General features: G+C 40.7%; 1 protein-coding gene across 1 annotated transcript in view; it reads right to left on the bottom strand.

The window, feature by feature from the left end:
* Positions 1 to 22,707, bottom strand: part of LRP8 (LDL receptor related protein 8) — an 82,731-nt gene that overhangs the window by 45,487 nt on the left and 14,537 nt on the right. The gene's annotated exons all lie outside the window — the stretch shown is intronic.

The raw sequence follows: 22,707 nt of genomic DNA on the forward strand, positions 1-22,707 counted from the left end.
TTTAGGAGGGGGGGAAAAGAGGAGGGGGGGGGGGGGGGGCGGCGGCAAGAAAAGCGCCACTGTTTATTTCAACAAAACTCCAGAAACTTAACTTTAAACTCAAAGGAATTAGGGGAGAGGAACAGAAGTCAGATTTGTATGCAACTTCTCCTACTTAGCATTTCCTTGCAGGTAGGCTCTTGCTTCCGGCTGTCCCAGTGGCACCAAGTTGCAACAAAGTGTGCATAGAGCCCATGGCTCTTTACACACACTTGGGGCCTAGTGGCCCTTTCCCACCTTCTCCTTGCCATCTCAGTCTGTGCGTGGGCTAGAAGTGCCCAGCTTTGTGCTGTGACTTTCCTCTCTGCAACATGCTGCTGCCTCTTGAATCAGGTGTCCTTGCACAGGCTTCCCCAGAAACAAGGACCTTCCTGTCCTTCCAGCCTGTGCCTGACCCAGCCAATCCTTTACAGGAACGTAACTGTACAGGAACACGCAAATAAAACAAATACCACCCCTCACTCTTATTTTCAGGCTTAACTCAACCAAAATGAACTTACAGAGTTCAATAGATCAACAGGGATTTCAACTAAGAACCTAGGGCTGGTTGAAGGACTGCTGGAATACTCAGTGTAAGTAATGCTCAATACAGCAACAGCACTGCCTGTTTGTGACTGCCTCAAACCCCCAGTACACTGTGCTTTTGCTATTAAAACACTAGCACCCTGCACACAGCAGCAGTAGTACTGGACAAAACTACTCTGAAAATGCTACCTCAAATTAAGTCAGGAAAAACAAATTGCCTAATTTTAATATAAGGGTTTACTTACATGTTTGGTATTGCAAGGCAATTTCTAAATTTAATGATCTAGGCAGATTATGGTCAGTAAACCTGGGGAAAAAGTGGCAAGCATAAGCATGAACTCACACATGTTAAGCAAACTTAACCGTAACTACCTAAATTAACAGTGACTGTGATCTAACATGGAGACACAGGAAGACCTGCAGAAGCAAAACCCCCAGTACATGCAAGAATACAGCTATGAAAAAAAAATCTGCCAAATTTATCTGGAACCAAGTAAGCTGTGAAGCTCATTCTCTTATAACTATTTTGCATTGCCAAAATTCCTTTTTTTTTTTCTCCATACTAGTGTAAAGATCAACAGATCTATGTTTATTGTGACAAAGCTGCTCGAATGCATAATGTTCCACAGTTTAAACAATTGTTTAGTATTCTGGAATCATCACCCAGTTTGGTGGGATTTGCTTATTAAACAGACCAATTTCTCTCTTCAAAAAATTACATGTTTTCAAATAGTTCTTCCATTGGTATTAATGATGATAACGCTATATATGGCGGTAGATCTACTGAAAAGGGAGGAACCTAAATTCTGAATTAAAACTTTCACATTACCCTGCCCTGGTAAAGATATTTATGCAAAGTCAAACAGCTTCCCAAGTGCTGAGCAAAAGAGGGTGAAAATTATACCTCTCCCTTTCCACCTGCACAAGAAGGCTGTAGAGGTGCATCTTACAGCCCCAAAGCATCAATCAGAGACTTCGAAAGCAGTGCCATTTAATCCCAGAATTTCTCTGCCTTAGCACCTTGAAGTGCCGTAAGAAGCAGTTTCTAGAAGCTGTAGGCAATCAATATATCAAGAAAAATTAGGTCCTGCCACAGACAGACAGTTAATAACAGATGTAATGAAGTTTTATAACCCTCAGGCAAGACAGCATTTTTGTTGAAATTTGCTCACTGCATACCTAAATAACATTTATGAATGTTGCATGATCTGCAGAGTCAGGGGAAAAAGGGATCCTCACTTAGGCTTTTTGATTATTTTACCAGCAGGTCAGTAATAAAAATCACCTGACATTGGAAAGGCTCCACAACACCACCCCACTGGGATCAACACATCTGCCAGCTCAGATCAGTGCCCTGCCACAGGCCAGGACCCATGTCCTACATTTTCCCCTCGGCCCTGGTCCCTCTAAACTGTACGTTTATAATGCACAACTGCTGGGACGCTCCGTGGCACTGAGCACTCGCGTCTTTCCACAGAAGTCAGATAGCATGTCTGAAAACCAGGTCACTTGCCAACTGTGCAAAATGGTGTAAAACAAGGTGCTTGCCCTCACCCTCGAGGAAGCTGGCATGCCTCACTGCAGCCAAGCTGCTCTGGACACCATCCCCTGAGTTGTATGCTGGGGTGCACCATCCTTAAATATGCCCAAGTAATATTCATGGATACAGAAAGAAAAACAAATTCTGTGGCAGCTGTTTGGCAACCAGCAGCCCCCTCAAACAAGAAAAAAATGGAGTTAAATGGTCCATTTGGCCTAGAAGCACCACATCCTCTCAGCACAGAGGGCTCGCACCCCAAAATACCACTTCTGCCAGCCTTACCCTGCCCTCACATGCATAGGTGTGAGTCTGGGGAACACTGCGTGGAAAAATAAAAATGTGTAGCCAAGTCACCGTAACTTACTTTTTTTTGTTTTTTAAACCTCTGTACAGAGCCACACAAGGATTACAGACTGCACTCTGGCAGGAGGAGCCTGCAGGGGCCAGGGAAGGCAGGCGCCAGAGGCCTCACCTCACTGCCATCAGCCCCTCTGAGGAGAAAGGTGGCAACTTGAAGAAGACAGCAAATTCTGGGAAAGGGACATGGATGGCCAACAGTCCACACATATGAGGCAGCACAGGAGGCCTGGGGATGCGAGAGAGGCACAATGCCTGGCTGCAGAGAAGGGACCCCAACCCCAACAGCAGGGCTGTCTTGACTTCTGAGAGACTGGCCAAGCAGCATCTGTGAAAACAGGGCTTTTTGCCACAAATACCGTACAGAAGGATGACGTGACTGGGGTCTCCAGCAGCTACCTGGGCTTTGCATTCCTCCATCAAGGCCTCCAAAGCCTCTCAGCTCTGAAGCGCGCAGCTCCATGGCCACCAAAACCCAGCTGCCCTCTCCCAAATGGCTTCACCACCAAACCCTGGCTGCTGAGGAGCCGCTTCAGAGGGCCAGGCAGATGGGAGTTTGCTGCTGGGGCAAGGAGGTCACAGCTCCCCCTACCCTGCACATGGCTGCACAAGACAGCACTCTCACCCTGCTGAGCCCCTCTCCTCCCCCCCCATTCAATTCAAGGTTGGGCCCTGTGATGAGGTTTGCTTCTAGGCCACCCCATGCTCTAAAACAAGTTTTTACCATAAGCAAACACATGCTTAGAATATATGAGAAAAATAACTTTCCTCGCTAGATTTATTACTCCAAATGGATTTCCATGCTTTTGCACTTTGAAAGTTTGTCTCCTGTCTGCATTTGTGCAGTGCATTTAAGAACAAAGTTTGCATTGGACTGGCATACTGGGAAAACTGGGAGACCAAAGTAAGTCACGAAGACATTTGTTCATCAGGTTATTGGTCTGCATCCCAAAAAATTGTTCTTCTTGCTATGGTGATGGAAAGGAAAATTTGTTTTGGTGCCAAGTAGGACCAGCTTTTTCATCCTCATAGTAAATCTCCATTGAGAACTAAGTGGGTCAAGACAGGTGAGAACACTTTCCACACACCTGATTTTGAAGAAGGTGAAATATAATTATAAAATGGTATCATAACACACTGGGATCATTAACCAGCAAAAAGGTTATTTATTGGTCACAGTTTAAGTATGGGCATTACTTTTTCTTAGCTGCTGTAGGCAGATGCTTAATAGCTTTGGGAAGCTGAAAGGTTTGGAAAGGTATGGACAGAAGAGTCCTATTTATGGAAAGCAATCTCTGTGTTAATCATCTCGCTGACAGAGTAATTACAGACATTTAAAAAAATGTAAATCAAAGCTTGAACTTGCAGGGATGCAGCAACAGAAGCTGCTGTTGGTCACAGTTCATCAAATCTCTGTGTTCCAGTGGTTTCTGCACCGAAGCAATTGTTGCATGGAAGCCAACAACTTGTAAGCACTGGCAGATAACAGACAGGAGATCTTGCATAAAACTCAAAGCAAAATTTTGATGAAAATACTTCTGCATTATTTCAGCAAGTTGTGTTCTCCCCCCGCCCCCAGAAATGCTGCAGCAGTGCAAGTGGACTCAATGTTGTTGTCCACACTATGAAACAGGCTTTTAGCTACTGCAATCCAGAACTTAACGTTTCTGTTTCTGCATACTGCTTACATAAACCCAGGCCTTTTGGGCTTACATGACCAAAATGTTTACTTCCTACTTTCCTCTTCATCCACCCAGAAAGGAAAGGGTTAGCACTGTATGTGACGGTGAGTGCTCTTACCCTGGATATATTCTGGACCAATGCGAGTTATAGCAAGATCTGCCTTTTCAGAAAAGCACCATTAAACAACTTGGTTGAAATGTCAGACACATCAAGACAATTTATCACAATGAACTGCAAATGCCAAGGATGGACAACAATGGTTTATTTATAAGGAGACAAGAGCAAAGACGACAAGAAGGTTCCATTTACTCACTACCGCCAATGGCACATTCTTCTTTTTCTTTACAGGAGGCTACAAAGTCTTTCAGAGAACCATAGAGCCTAACTGGCGCCCCACTGTTTGCTTCCTCTTGTGCCACTGCTGTGCTTTTCAGGCTCCGGACATCATGTATATTCAAGAAAGCCCAAGAAAACAGAATTGATTTACTTTCAGAAGACCATTTGTCAGGTTCTCACCAAACAGGTACTCTAAGAGCATACACAAAATGTAATTAAGCAGCTTCTACTGGTGGGAAACCCACAGGACTTTTCATCAGCAGACTGAAAAGAACGCCCTTTGTGGAAAAACATCATCTTACAGGTCTGAACAGTTCTATATCTGCTGAAATAAATCCCCATCCTCTCCAGACTGCCCCCCGTGTTTTTCTCCAGGTTCTTCAGAAGAAAAATCCCAACCCAAAACTTCATTCTGCAACAGAGAAAATACCACACTAAAATGGTTTAATCCATTTCTGACAGGCCAATAAATTGTTCCTGCAAAACTTCCACTACTACCTTTATTATGAAACTTAAAATTCCTACCTCCCTCTTTCCTCCAGCAATGGTTTAGTGTGGTTTTTGTTTTTGTTTTTTTTAAAGGAATAGTTTTTAACAAGGACCTCCTCTCCTCAAATATTGCACTTAAATCTTCTTTTGTCATAGCTGGCAGTCCTATCTCAGAGATGTACCAAGAACAAAATAAATGTCCATACCTGCCCGTGTACAGGACTAGTACCTCTATGTTTCCAGCCAAAACAAGCACAAATGTTAAACAAGCAACTGTTCAGAAGAGAGGAAGGGAGCTGACAGGTAGAGATTGCTTAGGGAAATTCAGAAATCAGAGTTCCCAATTCCTGGAGATTTGCAATTCGGAAAAACATCTCAGTCACAAGTTTGCACATATAGTCATTTTTTTTATACACACACACCTATATAACGTATATCCCAGCCTACACTCACTCCTGACACATCTGATACTTTCCCACTGAAGTATTCAGGGTGCATAAGAAACATTTCAAAATCCATCTTGACTTAAATTACTATCACAGCTGAAGGTGTGTCTGCACTGGTATTTTCCTTCCCTTGCCTCTTCTCCCACCTCAGCGTGGGTGCTAGGAACACTGGCTTCTACCCTGTTCACCCACTAGTTCACTCCATAGCTCAGGACAAGTTGATGTTGCCTTAGTTTACTTCACTTAACTCTGCAAGACACATCAGATTTTCTGCTAAAGAGTGTTATATAATCATATTTGTTACATTTAGTTAATCTCCCTTATCTCCTCCTTGATTTGTTATATTTAGTTAATCTCCCTTATCTCCTCCTTGTGCCAAGCTAAGTCCAAACCAAACAATATCAAACAAGAGCCTCTTTTACAGTGAGAAGTGTTTGCATGGGGACAGCAACATTCATGGTGGATGTGTCTCAGGAATTTCTTTGGCATTGGTGTACAGAGCACACACACTTTGACTACACAGGAACTCCCCTGAACCCAGAGCTTCGCTGGGTGCCTGCATTTGGATCTATGTGTTAACAATACACAAAGACAGAACATGTTAGGGGGAATGTTAATCAAAGAATTGTTTCCACAAAGGTTAGGATTCTGCAGTGAACTTCCCCTTCTGTCATGTAAAGCAACACACTACGAGCATCAGCCTGCTGGGATGGCAAGCTTTATATGAACTTGCAACTTCTAAAGCTGGTGCAACTGCATCCAGTAGTAGTATTTGGTTTGCTTACCACATCTGTATTATGCATACACTTGAGATCACTGAGAAAATAAAGGCAACTTTACATTTCCAGTTGAAACCAGCCCAGGCCAAAATGAATGTCATGATTAGTGGCTTAAGTGAATTAAGATTACAGCACTCAGAGACTTGGAATGAGACCAAACCACCACCACAATTGATGCCTTTGTTGACAGAGGAGGCAGACCCATCCATCTGCTAGCACAGGATGGTCTGTTCAGGTCAGAATTGGGGCATACTGACAACACTGATTCCCAGGACCTGGGAACTTGGACGGCTGCTACCTGACTCTACGTTTTTGAACATGTAAGAACACACTTACATGCAATAATCTTTGTGGGAGCATGCAAAAGCAGAGAAACAATGAAAACGTATGCTTTCTGCACAAGAAGATAATTAACTTACGGCCATTACCTTTACATTTTGAACATAAATTACTATAAGTGACTCAAAGGACAGATTAGGAAAGGCTACTAAAACTATATTATAAAGGTCAAGAAATCATATAGTAAACAGCATTAACAGTTGATATATCTGATAAAAAGTTAGATTCTGTGGTGCGATTTGTTTAATGGTGACTTATGTTCAGAAGTTCCCAGGGGAATGGAAAAGGATTTACACAGATTTAACTCCATGGCACTGCATAGTACAGCCCTTAAATTCATTCTTGTCTGCTTGTCAGAAAGGCTTCTTTACAACAGCATGGGATAGGAGTCCTCGATGGGTCTCCAACTCCTTCTCTACCTAGAAACTGAAGGGATAAAATAAGCTTAGTGTACAAAGGGTTCAGCACATCTAAAATAGATAGCATGTACCTTGCTTTTGTGCAGATTATCACATTGGTGATTATCACCTCTGAGATCAGAGTGAAATAATCAGGAATTCAAAGTCCCAGGATTAATCCTAATTACTGAAATACAGACTCACTGTCAGAATAAGCGAGGCAGCTTTTATGGGAAAAGCATGTTTCAAACACAGACACTACAAACAACCTCAATGAAGAAAATTATTCTCAGGGGTAGTGCCAGTAGTTTTAATAGGTAATATAAACCATATTTGAGCACAGTGTAAAGAGGTAAGATATTTCTATAGTAGGCTGAAAAGACAAATAGCATCAGGTTTTATAGTAACGAATAACTAAGCTTCATGTCCCACAACTTGAGTCACCTGCATGGGTCAGGAAGGGATTCTTTACCCAAGTTCACAGCTATCCTGGCACACTTATGGTTTGTTTTTAAACCTTTCCCAGAATACTGAATATTGGCACAGCTCAAGACAGCATGCTGGACAGAAAGGGCTAGTACTCTTGGGCTTCCAGCACATAATTTTTCTTAGATTCCTGATTGCTATGTCTTATACTCACCCATTTTAAAAATCAAAACTACCATCACACTTGGATAAGAAAAGCATTTCCTTCCCTCAGTCAGACTGGCAGGACTTCAGCTGATTTTGTCTTTCTGTAAACATAGCAAATGCTCACTTGCTGCAATCATCTGAGCATGTCTCACCTAATTAATTTCATAGCTTTGCAAGATACTGTTTTGATGGCACTTCTGTTCTCTACCTGATAGGCCCCACAGGCCCTGCTGCTGAGAACTAAAGTCCTTTAATTCAAGTCACTTGGCTCATTTCGGGTAAATCTAAGTCAATGTTAATGGCCCATGGTAAACAGGAGGTCAAACTGATTTCACAATCCTCCTTGGCCTCAAACGATAGGAAACTTGCAGTACTTTCAGTAGGAGTCAGGAAGCATTTTAATTGTTTTTAGCCTATCTTCATGGTCATACTTTCTAAAGTTTCAGAATTCACAAACTAAGATCAGATGTTTAACAACAGTCAGGATATAGGTTGTTGAGCCTCATTAAATTCCTTTTTTTTTTTTAAGAATCTAGCATAAATGACAGTGTTTTAGTGGTGTCTGTACAATACACAGTGACCTTCCCCCACTGTCAAGGCTGGTTGAGCACAGAGAGACCAGTTTCTAAGAGATCACGACAGGTTTTTAAGTATGAGAAAGATCTACACAATACAATAAGGATTTTCTGCTCCCAAACAAACCACATTTCGTTATCTGCCATTACACACATGAGAATTCAAGAATATATTGTAAAGGCTCATTCCCTACAACAGCTTTTATGCCCAAGCAACTTGTTACAAAAAAGTTCCCTTCCTAGGGGACACTTAACACCTCCGCACAGAGAGTTAGCAATTCCTCAATGAGGTCAGCCCTTGGACTGTCTTGGCCTTTGTACTCCATGTAGCTCATTCAGCCCAGCTTCTTATGATCAATAGTACTTAGATGTCTTTTAGACGTTAGTTAAATGCCTCTAAGCACTGGTTTGGTCAGAGATGCATGAATCCTTTAATAAACTTGAATGAGATGTAACATAACCCAGGGATTCCAATCTTTACTACTATCTTATATAGATTCTGGACAACAGTAACATACAAAACAATTATGACCACCACCTACTTGTGACATGACAGTGCTAGAAGGCGTTGATCCTGTTGCAGAGCTGAGCATGAAGGGTAAGACTCCACGTGGCAAGGCAGAAGAGGTATACAACAGAAACAAGGTTGGTGTAGTCTCTGAGTAAAACATTGTTACAGTGTGTGTAGGTATGTGAGATACCATGAACCTCTTGCCACCTCGAAATGCTGCAGAGTTTTATATCTTTCCTGACACCACAGCCATATGGTCACTAGAAATGTTTACTCAGATTAATCCAGAGAATAAATTAATACAGCCCTGTAATGACAGGCAAGTGCCTAGCTTAATCACTATGAAGCACAGCCCTCATTGTTTAGGGGAACAAAAAGGGGATTTTGACAAACTGAAGTCTGAGGCCATCTGCCAACTTTTCCCCCTACTTCTACCAACTTTGGCCCTTTGCATGTCTTCTCTGTGGATGAGACAAATCCATGATTTACCCTGGACTTAAAATGGAGAAATGTTCATACACTCATGGAAAAACCCCAGACCAAGAAATTTGCTGCCGACTTCAACTGAATCAGGAATCGAGTCACAGACCATGTTGAGAATTTGCCAAAATGGGTCCAGCAACTGCTCCATCCCAGCTAGCATCCTGGAGACCAACATTAAATATGGAATTCAATCAAAATATATCCTTGCCGACGGTGCCATTTACTTCCTTATATTAAGTCACAAAAGGATATTACTGCTACAGTGATTTTTTAAGAGGACAATAGCTATACAGAAGATTTAGTTTTGTACTTTTATCAGCAGCAGTCATAAGGCAGACTAGCCGTTTTAAACTCAAGCGGGATAAAACCTTAACTTGTATCTGCTTACAGGAAGAGTTCAAGGTACTCATTTAAATCAGCACAAAAGTAGCCTCTGTTGGTATTTATGGGTAAAAAAGTGCAATGTCAGAGACTTCAAACAGGCTGGTGCTACAAATGCCACTGAAGCCCATCACGTAGCCCAGCAAGAGGAATGGGCACAAAGTCAGAGTGGCTGGATGCTTCACCCCGCCCCGTTGAAACCCTAACATGGTCCCTTCCCTGTGAAACCACCAAACCTTCTTGCCCTTCTCTCTGCTCCACCTCTAAGCCAGGGCAGAACTTGTCTTCAAGAGGAGTTGTGACACTAAGACATTACTCTAGCTACTGAAAACCTGAGTTTCCATATTAGAGTTCTTCAGATCATTTTGCACTACTTATTTTCCCTTCACTGATGAGCATCTCTGATCTCAGGGATCAGTTGGTCGTGCCCTTAGCTTGGCACAGAAGAAAGGAGAGAAGATGTTAGTAATAAACCCAGGGAAAAACTTAGACATCAAAGTAAGAAACAAGAACAGCTGAAGAACCACCTGTTCTTGGTGTACCTAAAGCAGCAATGTACACTGCTGATCTCAAACAGTTTAATAATTTAGTAAACTGACAGTTGACTTTGTTAGTTAGCAAATACATAGGCCTGTTAGCAAAACCCAGGACTCATAGTTTTCTTTAGAGATAGTTTTCTAATAGCAAAGCTATTAAATATTCCCTTTTGTGAGAGGCATTTTTCATACTCAATCAAAAGCAAAGATTAAAAAAATCCAACAAAGAAATGGCTTTAAGAAGGGCAGTTAAAATACTCCCCTTTTTTTCTATCCTGAAATTATCTTCTTTAAACTCTATTGTTTTTACAGCTAGTTTGAGCGTGAGCGATATACAACATTGTCCAGTCAAACCTCCCATCCCACCACTGTCTACATCAATAACGTAATGACATCAACCCTGTCAGTCTGTGCACACATTGCCAGATGTAATGCAGCTCAGCCTCCCCTCCTTTTTGCATTAACTGTAATGGGTGAGGTCGGGGGGGAGGGAAGGAATTTGCCTTTCCTACAGCCCAGAAATCAAACTGAACTCCAATCTTTGGCATGGTTGAGAGCAGAGCTCTGTTCCTCAACACAGATCCTCTACCTCTGCTTATATCCAGGGATGCCTGCTATGAAAACCTATGTCTGGCTGCAGACAGCCTTTAAAATGTATCATGATCCACTGTGTTCCCCCCAGTGCTTTCAAGGCAATTCTGATTCAGGCAAACCTTAGGAGAATAAAACACCCAAAGGTAACAGCTGACCCAGCACAGACTGATAGCAACATAGCTGCGAATCAGTGAAGTTCAAACACAGACATGCTACGGAAAGAAAAAAAGAGCGTCAAGGAAGAAATGAGAGTCAGGAGGTTAAGATGGCACAAGCTAGGCATGAATGGAAGTCAGCTAATTAACCCTGAGAAATGCAACTTTTGAAAGGAAAACTTGTTCACTGCGCTAGATCAGTGATTCCAAAGCCTTGTGGGCAAATAGATTTTTTTTTTTTTAACAACTTCAAACTTTCTCACACAGCCACACAGCTGACAAATTGATGCATTTAGCTGCTGAATACAGCTCTCAGGGCCTACAATGGCCTTGCTGAGCAAAGGTGCACAGCTGGGGAACAACTGCCTTAGCCTTCCTCCACTGAAGTGTGACTTATTACAAGTCTTTTGTCATCTATTCAGGTATCAGCCTGGCCATGTCAGCTGTGTGCCTAAGTAGCACAGCCTAATTCCCATTACCTGGGCGTCCCATGGGCACACCAGACCCAACTCTGTAGCCTTGACTTATGAAGCCTATCCCTCATGGCCTGACTTAGCAGAGACTGCCGAAAGAGCTATGCTCTACAGAAACACAGGTAATAACTACATTCTCCTGATCTGTAGTAATACAGTAGTGCTTCTTTCTTTATTCCTAGGCTTTTGATCTAAATACATTACAGCTTTATTAACATCATCCTTCTTCACTAAAGATTCAGTGATAAAATACTCCAGATTGCAGCACACAATAAATCAATCATACCTCCCTGTGTGATTTGCAACTCAGCAGTTTGAAAGCATCTTGGAACAATTTCTGCACAGATACTTTTAGACAAGAGACACATTTACTTTTTATTGAATCAAACGTTATTTGACTGTTTTTGGTTTACAGATACAAAAACAACAGAGAGTTTTCTAGACTCTCTTCAAATCTGTGGCACTGTGACCCTGGACTGTTAAAAATTAGTTTCTAAAAAGAATGAATTCTTTTCACTAGCAGAAATCTTGCATAGTACAAGCCTACCAGCCACAATCGCCTTGATTGCTTGTCAAATTCTTATACAAGCAGCTGAGCAGAGCACCACGACTGATTTATCTATTTCTCTTCCCATATATTAATTTCTAGAATTCCCCATAATATGCATACCAGAGTGCTCCATTCCTATTACAGCAAATCCAGAAACAAATTTCAGAAGGAGGCTTATTTCATACACATTCTGGCACATTTACGCTCTCTACTTCTCCACTTCTTTTGAAGCAAATTAATGCTCAACTCAAAATTAGGTTTTTAAGCAAAACTTAAAAACCAGTTCACCAGACTACATCACACAATTAACAAAAATCAGTTACCAGATGTCAGTCTGAACTTGAAGACAGAAAATTTATCATATTTTGTAAGTACTGAAAGTAATTGCAAAAATCACTTAAGTTAGAGAAATGCCTCTGCAAAGGTGGCTCTGTTTTATGGGGCCAGTACACAGACTGGAGTTAAGAGTACTAAACAGATCAAAGCAAACATCCATTACAATACTGGGATGAACCCACTGGTCAGCCACCTTGGTAAAAGGGGTGTTGTGGGAACAAAAGATACAATAAAAACTGTAATGATCTTCACAGTAAGTGGCTATACAATGTGCCCATTTAGCAACCACATAAGCCAAGAAATATGTGGGGCCAACTTCCACCTCCAGTTCTTCCCAGAAAACCCCACTTCCACCAAGGCAGCAGGAGAGTACTTAGCCTGTAAAACGAGATGTAAAATAATATATATATATAGACTGGTAGATAAGAGATACGTAAACTCTATTATATAAATTTTCCTGCGGCAGTTCTTGTCTCTCACTCTTATCACTTAAGCAGTAACTAGAAAATTGTCAGATATTCTACTACTACCCTGAAGATAAGCGTAGTTTGATATCTGATGAACACCTAATGAATATACTGTTAATTGCATAACCTTCCTTCAGTACAGTAACTTTTCTGTTCATCAAGGGCATGGATTAAACAGCTTCTCTGCTTTAGAGCATCCTTGTAATTAATAATATATTCTTCCCACTTCTAAATATAACCTATAATGAGATGCTTTAAAGAATCCAAGCTGCACCTTTCACCAAGCACTTTTGATCAGAAGAAAATGAGCCAGAGTTTGTTCAGACAACAGAGCCTGCTTTAACTGTGACTGTCAGCTTCCCAGTGGGCTCAATCCTGAAAGACAGCAAGCCTACTTCAAGCAGGTCACGGCAGCAAAACCTGCCAACGGCAGAAAACACCTTCCTCTATCTAAAACAGTGTCTCTATCTCTGGAGATATTCTGTGCAGATCAGAGATGAAAAGAAGCATCTATAGATATATTAGATATAGATAGTATATATAAGATAGTATACATAGATCTGTATTAGATAACTTCTGCTCAGTGAAGAATTAACTCCATGAAAACTCTGCCATCAATCCGCCTATCAGGCAGTAAGCTAATACACTGTGCAAAATCTCACCAGTTACATTTTCCATCCACGTGACATGTCCCCTCTCAGAGGTTTCTCCTGGTTTCCATTTGTTGAGAAAAGACAGCTCTCCAAGGATCACAGAACAGAAAAAAGGTTTCTTGATATCTATGACTGTCTTTGGAGATCTATGAATGATCATCCATGGTTGGGGAGGAGGAAGGAGAGTGGCCCTCCCCTACCCATGAACAAACTATTTTCCCTTAACTGAACAAGGCTATTTTTGCCCTGAAAATTCCTTCCCAGTGATCTGGATACCCAACTAATTCCCAGATGGGAGTACGTCCTGGTGGCAGAGCTTACTGAGGCTTACAGTTGGTCTTTACATATAAACTGTGCAGCTTCACCGACCTCTGTTTGTACCAGCTGAGAGAACTTCCCATGTTTAAAGGCTACAGGATCATTAAAATCAGCCGAATGTTTGCACAGCAGAAGGTTTTCATTTCCACATCAACACCCCATTTAAATGACAGGGTATCTTCAAGACAGGTATCTATTTTGATTTAAAGACTTCAGCTGGTAAAGATTTCTGGACAAGTGAGTCTACTTGTTTATTTACCACTACTGTTAAAAGCTGTATCTTACCTCTAGTTCTAGTCCTTATCTCTAGTTCTCTTACCTAGTTCCGGCTTCTGTTCGAAGCTGAATTTGGATCAAATTATGCTGTTTCTTGCTAAGCTAAAGAAACAACTGTGTGATGAAACCTCTTCTCTAAGGAGACAGGTGTAAACTGATAAAGGCAACTGTCAACCCTCTCTTCAATAAATCCAATACCCTTCTAATAAGGCATATTTTCCAACTCTATAATCACGTGAGCCTTGTAAGATTGTTCACAACCCCTTGTCTAATAACCTTTCCACTTCATAGCAGCTACCCATGTCTTTTACCATCTCTCAGTCACCTGTTCTTCAATGTGTTTAACATGGCCTCCAATTATTCTGTAACTACATTTTTTATAACCTTTATGCTTAAGTCAAACCACATATCACAAAATACACATAGTAGCTTATTAACACACACAATATCTTATTAACAAGGTCATGATTCAATTAAGAAAGCGAAAAGTGAGACAACTCCTGTTTGCCCTAACATGTTGACACAGATTTTTTTTTTTTTTTTTTAAATCTTGATGTATTATATTCTATTATTAGCCTTTCTGTGGTTTTCTCCAAAACTAATAACAGCATGATCAGCACATACAGCTCTTGGAGCTGAATTGTGTATTGTTGTAGCAGTTAGGAACTCAAGGCTTGGACTGCAGACCACCTACAGCAGGTTCTGTACCATGCTCTGTTTAACCTTTTAAACTACAATGAAAATACCAGCTTTTACTAACTTACTGAAACTTCCACCAGTGTTCCAACATCTGTAAAAAAAATAGTAATAAAAGTTAAAAAAAAAATCAAAACACAGATCAGAAAACTCACTTGCTGTGTCTTTCAATGAGAGCTTGCCAGTACTTCCGTTTTAAAAACACAAAACTTTAATAGCTGCTGTTTAGTAGCAGGCATGTTGTTAAATGTGCAAATGTTTCTTCTTCCTCCTCTTTCTGAACAGAAATTAGAAATACTCTTAGTATTTTCTCATTTTCTGCCACTGCAGCTCACTCTTTCACTCTCATTGACCAATATCACACTATACGGATTTGCTTTTCATACAGCTAAAGAATTCCTTACAATCGTTAATATACTGGGCCATAAACTTTTCATGCATACTTGTGGCTTTCCTTATTCAATGTCTTTATTACATAACTACCTCTTGTACCTAGACTGTTATTGTTTCAGCTTTCAATATTATAGGTTCTTATGCTGGTTTCCTATGGAAAATTTCCATAAAGGATTAAAAAAACCCCAAGAATCTATTTCTCTGCCATCATAAATTCCAAATGCAGTAGCCAAATCAAAGAAAATAAGAAAAGATAAGCAGTCTCAAGGAGAGTTCCTATAAGGCCAGTGAAAATACATGACTGGGCAGAATACTCCAACAGAACAAAAGGCTGCCATGTAAGCTCAATCTATATTGGAAGGCAAAGAATCCATGCAGGAGGAAACCGGGGAAAACTTTTAACTGGAATTCTTACCATCTTATGCACCAAAAAGTCAATCAAGCCCAGGACATACATGAATGGGGCGGGCAGGGGAGAATTTAAAAAAAAAAAAAAAAAAAAATCAAACTTTCCTAGTTCTGGTGCACCTGAAGCTCTTTGCTAACCCAGTGATTGAATTACCTTTATTTGCAAGAATCCAACCCACATAGCAATAACCCAGTGTTGAATTACCTTTATTTGCAAGAATCCAACCCACATAGCAAGGGGGTGGAAAAGCTCACAAAAATACAGTATAATGCACCGGTTCGTAAGGGCTGGGTACATAGTGCTTTAACTTTTTCCCACAGGAAGACGTTCTTTTCGCCCTAGCGTAACTGAAAGAGGTAGAAGAGATCTCAGACAAAGTTCTATCGCCTGTATAGCTAGTTCTGGTGCACCTGAAGCTCTTTGCTAACCCAGTGATTGAATTACCTTTATTTGCAAGAATCCAACCCACATAGCAAGGGGGTGGAAAAGCTCACAGAAATACAGTATGATGCACCGGTTCGTAAGGGCTGGGTACATAGTGCTTTAACTTTTTCCCACAGGAAGACGTTCTTTTCGCCCTAGCGTAACTGAAAGAGGTAGAAGAGATCTCAGACAAAGTTCTATCGCCTGTATAGTAGGTAAGATTGCATTTGGTCTAGATAAAGTAATTTTTATGACTTTCAAGTTGAAAGTACACCTCATTTCCTATGCAGGTCAGCTATAATTTCCTATGCAGCCACCTAAGACTTGAGGGAGTCTGATGTCAGAACTTTAAATAACTTGCTGCCCTCGCAGTGCCTAATGTTTCCAAAACGTTCTCTGAAACAAGACAGAGTTGTCTTTATGTACATTTTTCCACCTGCCAACTACAGGAGAGAAGACACACTGAGCTCAAGGGTATCTCGCAGACTGCAAGAGCTTTGCAGTAAGACTCAAAGCACCTGCCCAGCCCTGCTTCACCCTAAAGGCAAGAGTAGCAAGAAGCCACCATCCCTGTCTGCTAACATCAAGGACATGGGATGACTGGCAAGCACATGCACACCTTCCATTAATCATCCTACACCTTGCAGAAAGGTCAGCTATACCGCTGTGGTCAGCTCCTCTTGCAGTATGGGCATCTGTGCCATCTTCCCTGAAGAAAACAGATGCCAGTCTGCTAATCTGCTTTTAGAAGAGGGAAAGAATAGCCTGTCAGAGATTTTGATCTGCGTTACAATTACAGTCTAGTCCTGCAGCACCACACACTTCTGATGATCCCAGGCTGGAGTTAATAACAAAGGCTAAGCTGAACCAGTAAAACCTTCAAAACGTAAAGGAAATAGTCTCTTACATTTCCCCCTAAAAAGCAACTGGAAATATGAAAACTGTCTGAATACCTAAAGAATTCTTCATTCTGTTGGGTTAAAAACCCCCCCACAAAACAGAACAAGCAAGAGTAGCCATGTGAAATCAGCAAAATCAAATATCCATTTCTTACTGTTTGAAAGAACCCCGGTATCCTGATTGACAATGACTAGAGAAGTGTGCTCATAACAATGTTGAAATGTATTAATTGATTACATCAGCCTTTTCAATAAAGGTAACACTGTGAAGCCACACAAAAGAGTAAAACCAGCCTACAAGTTGCCCCAGCATCCAGATTCCAGAACTATTTTGAAATAGTGCCTAGTCTCAACAAACCAGGGTATACAAGAAGTCAAATGCAAATTCTGTGAGCATATTCAGGAAGAAGATATAACATGCTCTTGTTGACTTTCAATCAACAGAACAACCTGATTTGCTCTGTCCAGTCTCTCTGCTGTCTAGGTCCAGTTCACAGTATGATTTCAGCTGGCAAAACCTACACACTACATGATGTGCAAGAGCTCCAGGGCATTGCAAATGTTTTTTAAAAGACAGATTCGTGCATCCATGTATTGCGTGTATTGGCATGTGTCATCCATGGCTACCATAACTGCATTGAATCATCACACTCAAGGACTGCATGCTACTGTTCTTCCTTTTCCTCCTCTCAGACCTCTCCATTCTCTCCATCCAGTCAGTTCTGATCTCTAAAGGTCTCTGGGGTTTGGGAAAATGATTAAATAATTACAGTACAGAGGAAGTAAGTCAGCACGTGTGGGTTTGAACTATCAAAATTTTTCCTTTGGCTCAGTAGGAGAGAAAAAGTGTCTTGAAACCCAGAAACATCAGCCCTAGTTCTCATAACATTTGATGATCAGATCAGGATGTATTCACTCCTTCTGGGACATATGTTACACAACAGCTTCCAGTGGCAGCTGCTCTACACTCTTTGGAAAAAAACACTTCTTCCAAGCCAGGACCATAGGAGATGAATGAAAAAATCCAAGTGAAGGAGAAGAATATGCAGAATTGTTTTTAGGCTATTAAAAGGTAAGAACTGATCCCACAATTGTGAAGTTCCCGATTTTGCATAATCATTGAACACACTTTTCTCAGGAACAGGAATCCCAGACATTTTTTTAATTCTTTTGCACAACTTTAGAGATCTCTCCTCTATTTATTATGTATAACAGGGATTACTTTTTTATTTAGTTTAAATTGACCTTTTCTAAACATCATTCTATAGCTTCAAGCTATTTCCCTTTGAAATGTTTTCACAGTGGTTGTCTCCCTGGTATTTAGAAATCACCATGACTAACTCCTTATAGCTTCTTAAATATATGCAAAAAGAAAAGGACTTTGATTTATGTTACTAAATGCAGTCACATCACAGACTGTCTCCTGAAGCCAACCTTTAAAAACAGTAATAAATATTTGATACCATGTGATGAAAATACCATGGGCTTCCGTCTCAAAGAAAACGGTCACGCACATGGAAACTCCTTGCTCACTAGTCTGTGGAAAGAAACTGTAATGCAGAACTTAGACACACATGTGTATAGAAGTTGGTATGCATAAGCACAATGCAATGGCCACTATTAGATAAACAGAAAATCTTGCACATTAGTACTCAAGCTGTGCTCAAAAGTCAGGCCACCAGTGATCTGAGGCCACCAACGGTTTAGATCTGTTACTTTTTCTGTTTTTCATTGCAAGTATCATTTAAAAGGATAATCCTGCATTTAAAATAAAATGAAGTGTAATGTTTACACCAGCACAGTCTGGCAATGAAAGGAAGGAAAAAGAAGAACAATCAAAATTCTGCTTTTTCTCCATAATCCTGACATACAATACTTCTTAAACATTTCTCCTTAAACCTTCACAACCAAGATTACTGGCTCCAGAAAAGTAACAAGGAATAGTTCAAAACACACTAAACAATGGAGTGTGACTGGTACTGAGACAATGTCATACTGCTATTCTGCAATGATGTGCTGATTTCTAGACAACCCAAAAATCCATGTTCCCAGTCCAACAGCAGCTGGAAGTAGCAATAGTGACCTTCAAATTTCAGGACAATAAAGTCCAGCTACAGCATGCATTAGAACAGCAAGATGCAAAATCTGAGAGCACATATGGAAGGGATGATCTGTGCCTGAAGGCTACACAGATTCAAAACCTCCACTTTAAAAAAAAAAAACAAACCAACAAACAACAACAAAAAAAACCTTTCACATGGATAGTTTTGAAGCAACAAAAAACCTTTCACATGGATAGTTTTGAAGAAGTTGCTTAAGCTCAGTTTTTGTCAGAGCCTGTGCATCTCACTGCCCTCACTAAACTACTGATGCATGTACACTTGATACTGAAGCATGGACATGGCCAGATGCCCCCTTCCCACTAGCACTACAGAAGTAAAGTCTGCAAAAGAAATTGCTTCCTAGAAGCCATTAATTTAGGGCATTCATCTTAGAAGAAACTGCCTACACTGAAGCATCCAAAAAAGGTGCATTTAAAAAGTGGTAATCTTTTTCAAAGGTCTCAGGTCAGAGCCTACAGAGATTTCTTTGTGCACTTCTGAAAGCCTAGGCTTTACTCCTTGACACTTCTTAGAAAATAAATTAAGAAAATACCTTACTAAAGAAGTGTGAAGAAAATGTAAGTAAGGGATTGTGAAAGAACAATGTTCAACTTAAAATGTCCCCATGCTTTCAACTTTTACTCAGTTAATAAAAAAAACTGGCAAGAAATTAGACCACAAAGAGTACTGAAGTTAAGAGCTTTTAACTCCATGGTAAAATTGAACCACAATTCATAACGCTAGTATTAACTGGTGCCTATCAAAGAGGAATATAGTCAACAGACTTACTCCAACCCCCTAGTAAGATACAGTGGCACCACTGTGAGCAGCTTCGACAATATTACACCACTCTGGTTTTGCAGATGGTGTCACTTCGAACCACTTCACTCACCTATGGTCCCACTGCGAGGCAGCAGCAGAGCCAAACCTCAAACCCGGGTTTCTTGACTGCCAGACCTGCATCTCAACAACTTTCCTGAGCAACTTCATGCAAGTCCTCTGAAAAACATGTACCGATATCTTAATTTCCTACCACTACCTCAATGTGGAAAGCTGAAGCAGCTGTGCACCACCACTGGCACCAGACTCCTGTTTCTCCCACCCCTTCCTTTCGTCCTCCTACCTTAACTGCTGCTCACCCTGCCCTTTGCACAGAGCATCCTCTTATACTTCTTGCTCATGCTCTTTCTCTTCCTCAAATCCACCCTCACAGGCTACTTTTGCTGAATCTGTAATAGTCTTGTTAATAGAATTATATGTCTATGTATCTATTATATACCTATATATAAGGGTAACAGTCAAGCCATGCTTGGCCTCAGATGAGGGACCCCTTGACCTTATACTATAATCTTTGTTTCACTCCTTCTGCTATTCCTCTGTTTCATTAGTCTTCTTGCTTTACTTGAGTCTGTTCTCATATAAAACCCACTCTGCAAGCCCCCATGTGAGTAACTTCACCACGGCTGTAAGCTCTGTGCTAGAAGGCAGCTGCACAGGCCTGGGCAGCACCCCACTGGCTGCAGTAACGCTCTATTGCAAACACAGTTACTTAATTATAAAGGAAATGGTGAATGCTATTACAGGACCCATGTCTGATCCGCTTTTCTGAAGCGCCCTCACGCACCTCTTGGTGCTGACATAACCACTGAGTTTAATCATGGTTTGTAAAGTACTTGGTGGTTATCGGATAGAAGTACAATATAGAAGGGGTTTGCAGTAGAGTAGTTAAGTGCAAAAAGGATTTTAAAATGTGATTTTAAAGTTGACAATTTTTCTTTAATCCCTTTAAAGCAGTTTATTTTGCTGTCTGGCTTGAATATAATGGATCAGGAACTGTTTCTCCGAGTTTCATATCAGATAAGCAGTTAGGTAATTATGGAAACAGAATGGAACTTTAATTATAAAAAACCCCATAGATTGTTCTATTGTGATCTTCCACAGCGTTACTCTTTCTTATAAATGAACATATTGTGCAAGCTGGGAAGAAACCATTGATTAAAATAATCAAAAGCCCTACTAGAAACTTAGACATTTTCCCTTTGTGAGAAAACAAAACATTGTATCTGAAGGGTTGAGAGATTTGAATTACCTCTTCCAAAGCTCACTTTAAGTTTTCCTCACAGATTAATTTAATTAAATCTATTCTTACAAGGTGGTTTGTTTTTTTTTTATTTTTACATAAACTATATGAAAGCTTGGTGTACTCTGATAAATCTAGAAGATTAGAAAATTTCTCACTTTAATTTCCTCACAGATTAATTTAATTAAATCTATTCTTACAAGGTGGTTTGTTTTTTTTTTATTTTTACATAAAATATGAAAGCTTGGTGTACTCTGATAAATCTAGAAGATTAGAAAATTTTACCAATAGCTTTTTATCTTGATTTCCTACCAGTCGTTTTCAGCTGAAGCAACTTGTTTGACTAACAAGCTGTTTCCAACCATGCCAGTAATCAAATACTTTTAGAAGTGAAACATCAGTAGTTGCACTTACAGGTACCCGATAAGCAGAGCAACTTTTCAGTTCCTGCTCTGAAGAGCTGGAATATCATTAAACACATGGTCAAAGAAGTCAATCGTAGGGAGGAGTCCATAATTGGAGTTATCTACTATGTCAGGCTACTAATTGAATAGTTGCCACCTTTTCCCCAAACACCTGTGTTTTGTCAGCAGCACAGGTGCTCTACAGTTGATGCCAGGACAGCCACATAGGTACCAGTATTTCGGGGAGATCGGGTCCAGTGGAGACAGTGCCACTTCTGCAGATGCTCAAGAGTATAAATGAGACTGGGGGGTTCATGTACAAGTGCACATGTGCATGCTGGCTCCTTCCCTTTCTTTCTCTGGCTAATCAAGAAGTAATTCTGTACCGCGGGCGCTGGGAAGAAGGAACGCTCACAGACTGCACACTAGGCTCCATCAAGAGCCTGCTGGTTACGAACAGCGATGAAAACACAGCCTCTTCAGAAGTCTCTCAACTATGGCTAAGAGTCCAGCACACACCCGTGGGGCTCTCTGAGCCTCTGTGTCAGCAGCTGCTCTTTCATTTTCCCTCATTTACCAGGCTTATTTTCTTCCTCTCTTTCACAGAGATTACTCCAATCACTAATCAAAACAGGGAGGAAAAAGCCCCACAGAACTCTAGGGGGACAAAATTATGCAAAGTATAAAGGAGTTGAGTAGCATTGAGACCATACCTATTTGTAAAAGAGATTATGGTTGCAAAAGTGCTTCTTATCAATAGGGAAAATAAAGCCACAAAAGGTCCCTAGATGAGCAAACATAATGAAACCTGCCAAGATGAGTGATAAAAATTATAGAAAGAAAAATTATACAGGTCTCCCGGAAACTGCCAGAATTAATCGTAAAACACTTTTTCCTGCTACCTGAAGTCTGCACCTTTTTTTAATCCAAATGAAAAGCTTGCCTGTGTATGCTGATATTGCTATTTCACCTTGTATCTGCCATTACAGTATATCCTCTCTGTTCTATCAAAGGATCGAGTATACCAAACAGCATCCAGGACTTTTTAAAAATTCATACTGTAGAGGAAAAATTGAGTGCGGTGTCACACTCTATGTTACACCATCTCAAGCACCCACAGCAGCTGAAAGGAAGCCATCCTGCACCATTGCTGGTAACAGCTGCATGGCCACAAAGAAGCAATTGCTTCATCAAGATCTGAGCTCACACCAAGTGAAGACGCTGCTTCTCACACTAAGGTGACAACTCTTCTGAGGTGTTAAAGGTATTAACAAATGAATTCCTGCTCAAAGGGACCGACAGAACATGAAGAACCCAGGACAAAAAAGAATTCAGTAGACGAACATAGACTTAATTTCTAATGTCCTCCACTCTTATATGTGCAAAAGAAAGTAAGCCTGAAAAGGCTCTGCTACTATTAAATAATTGT

The sequence above is a fragment of the Aptenodytes forsteri genome, unplaced genomic scaffold (assembly GCF_000699145.1).
Source record: "Aptenodytes forsteri isolate BGI_AS27 unplaced genomic scaffold, ASM69914v1 Scaffold119, whole genome shotgun sequence".
Lineage (NCBI taxonomy): Eukaryota > Metazoa > Chordata > Aves > Sphenisciformes > Spheniscidae > Aptenodytes > Aptenodytes forsteri.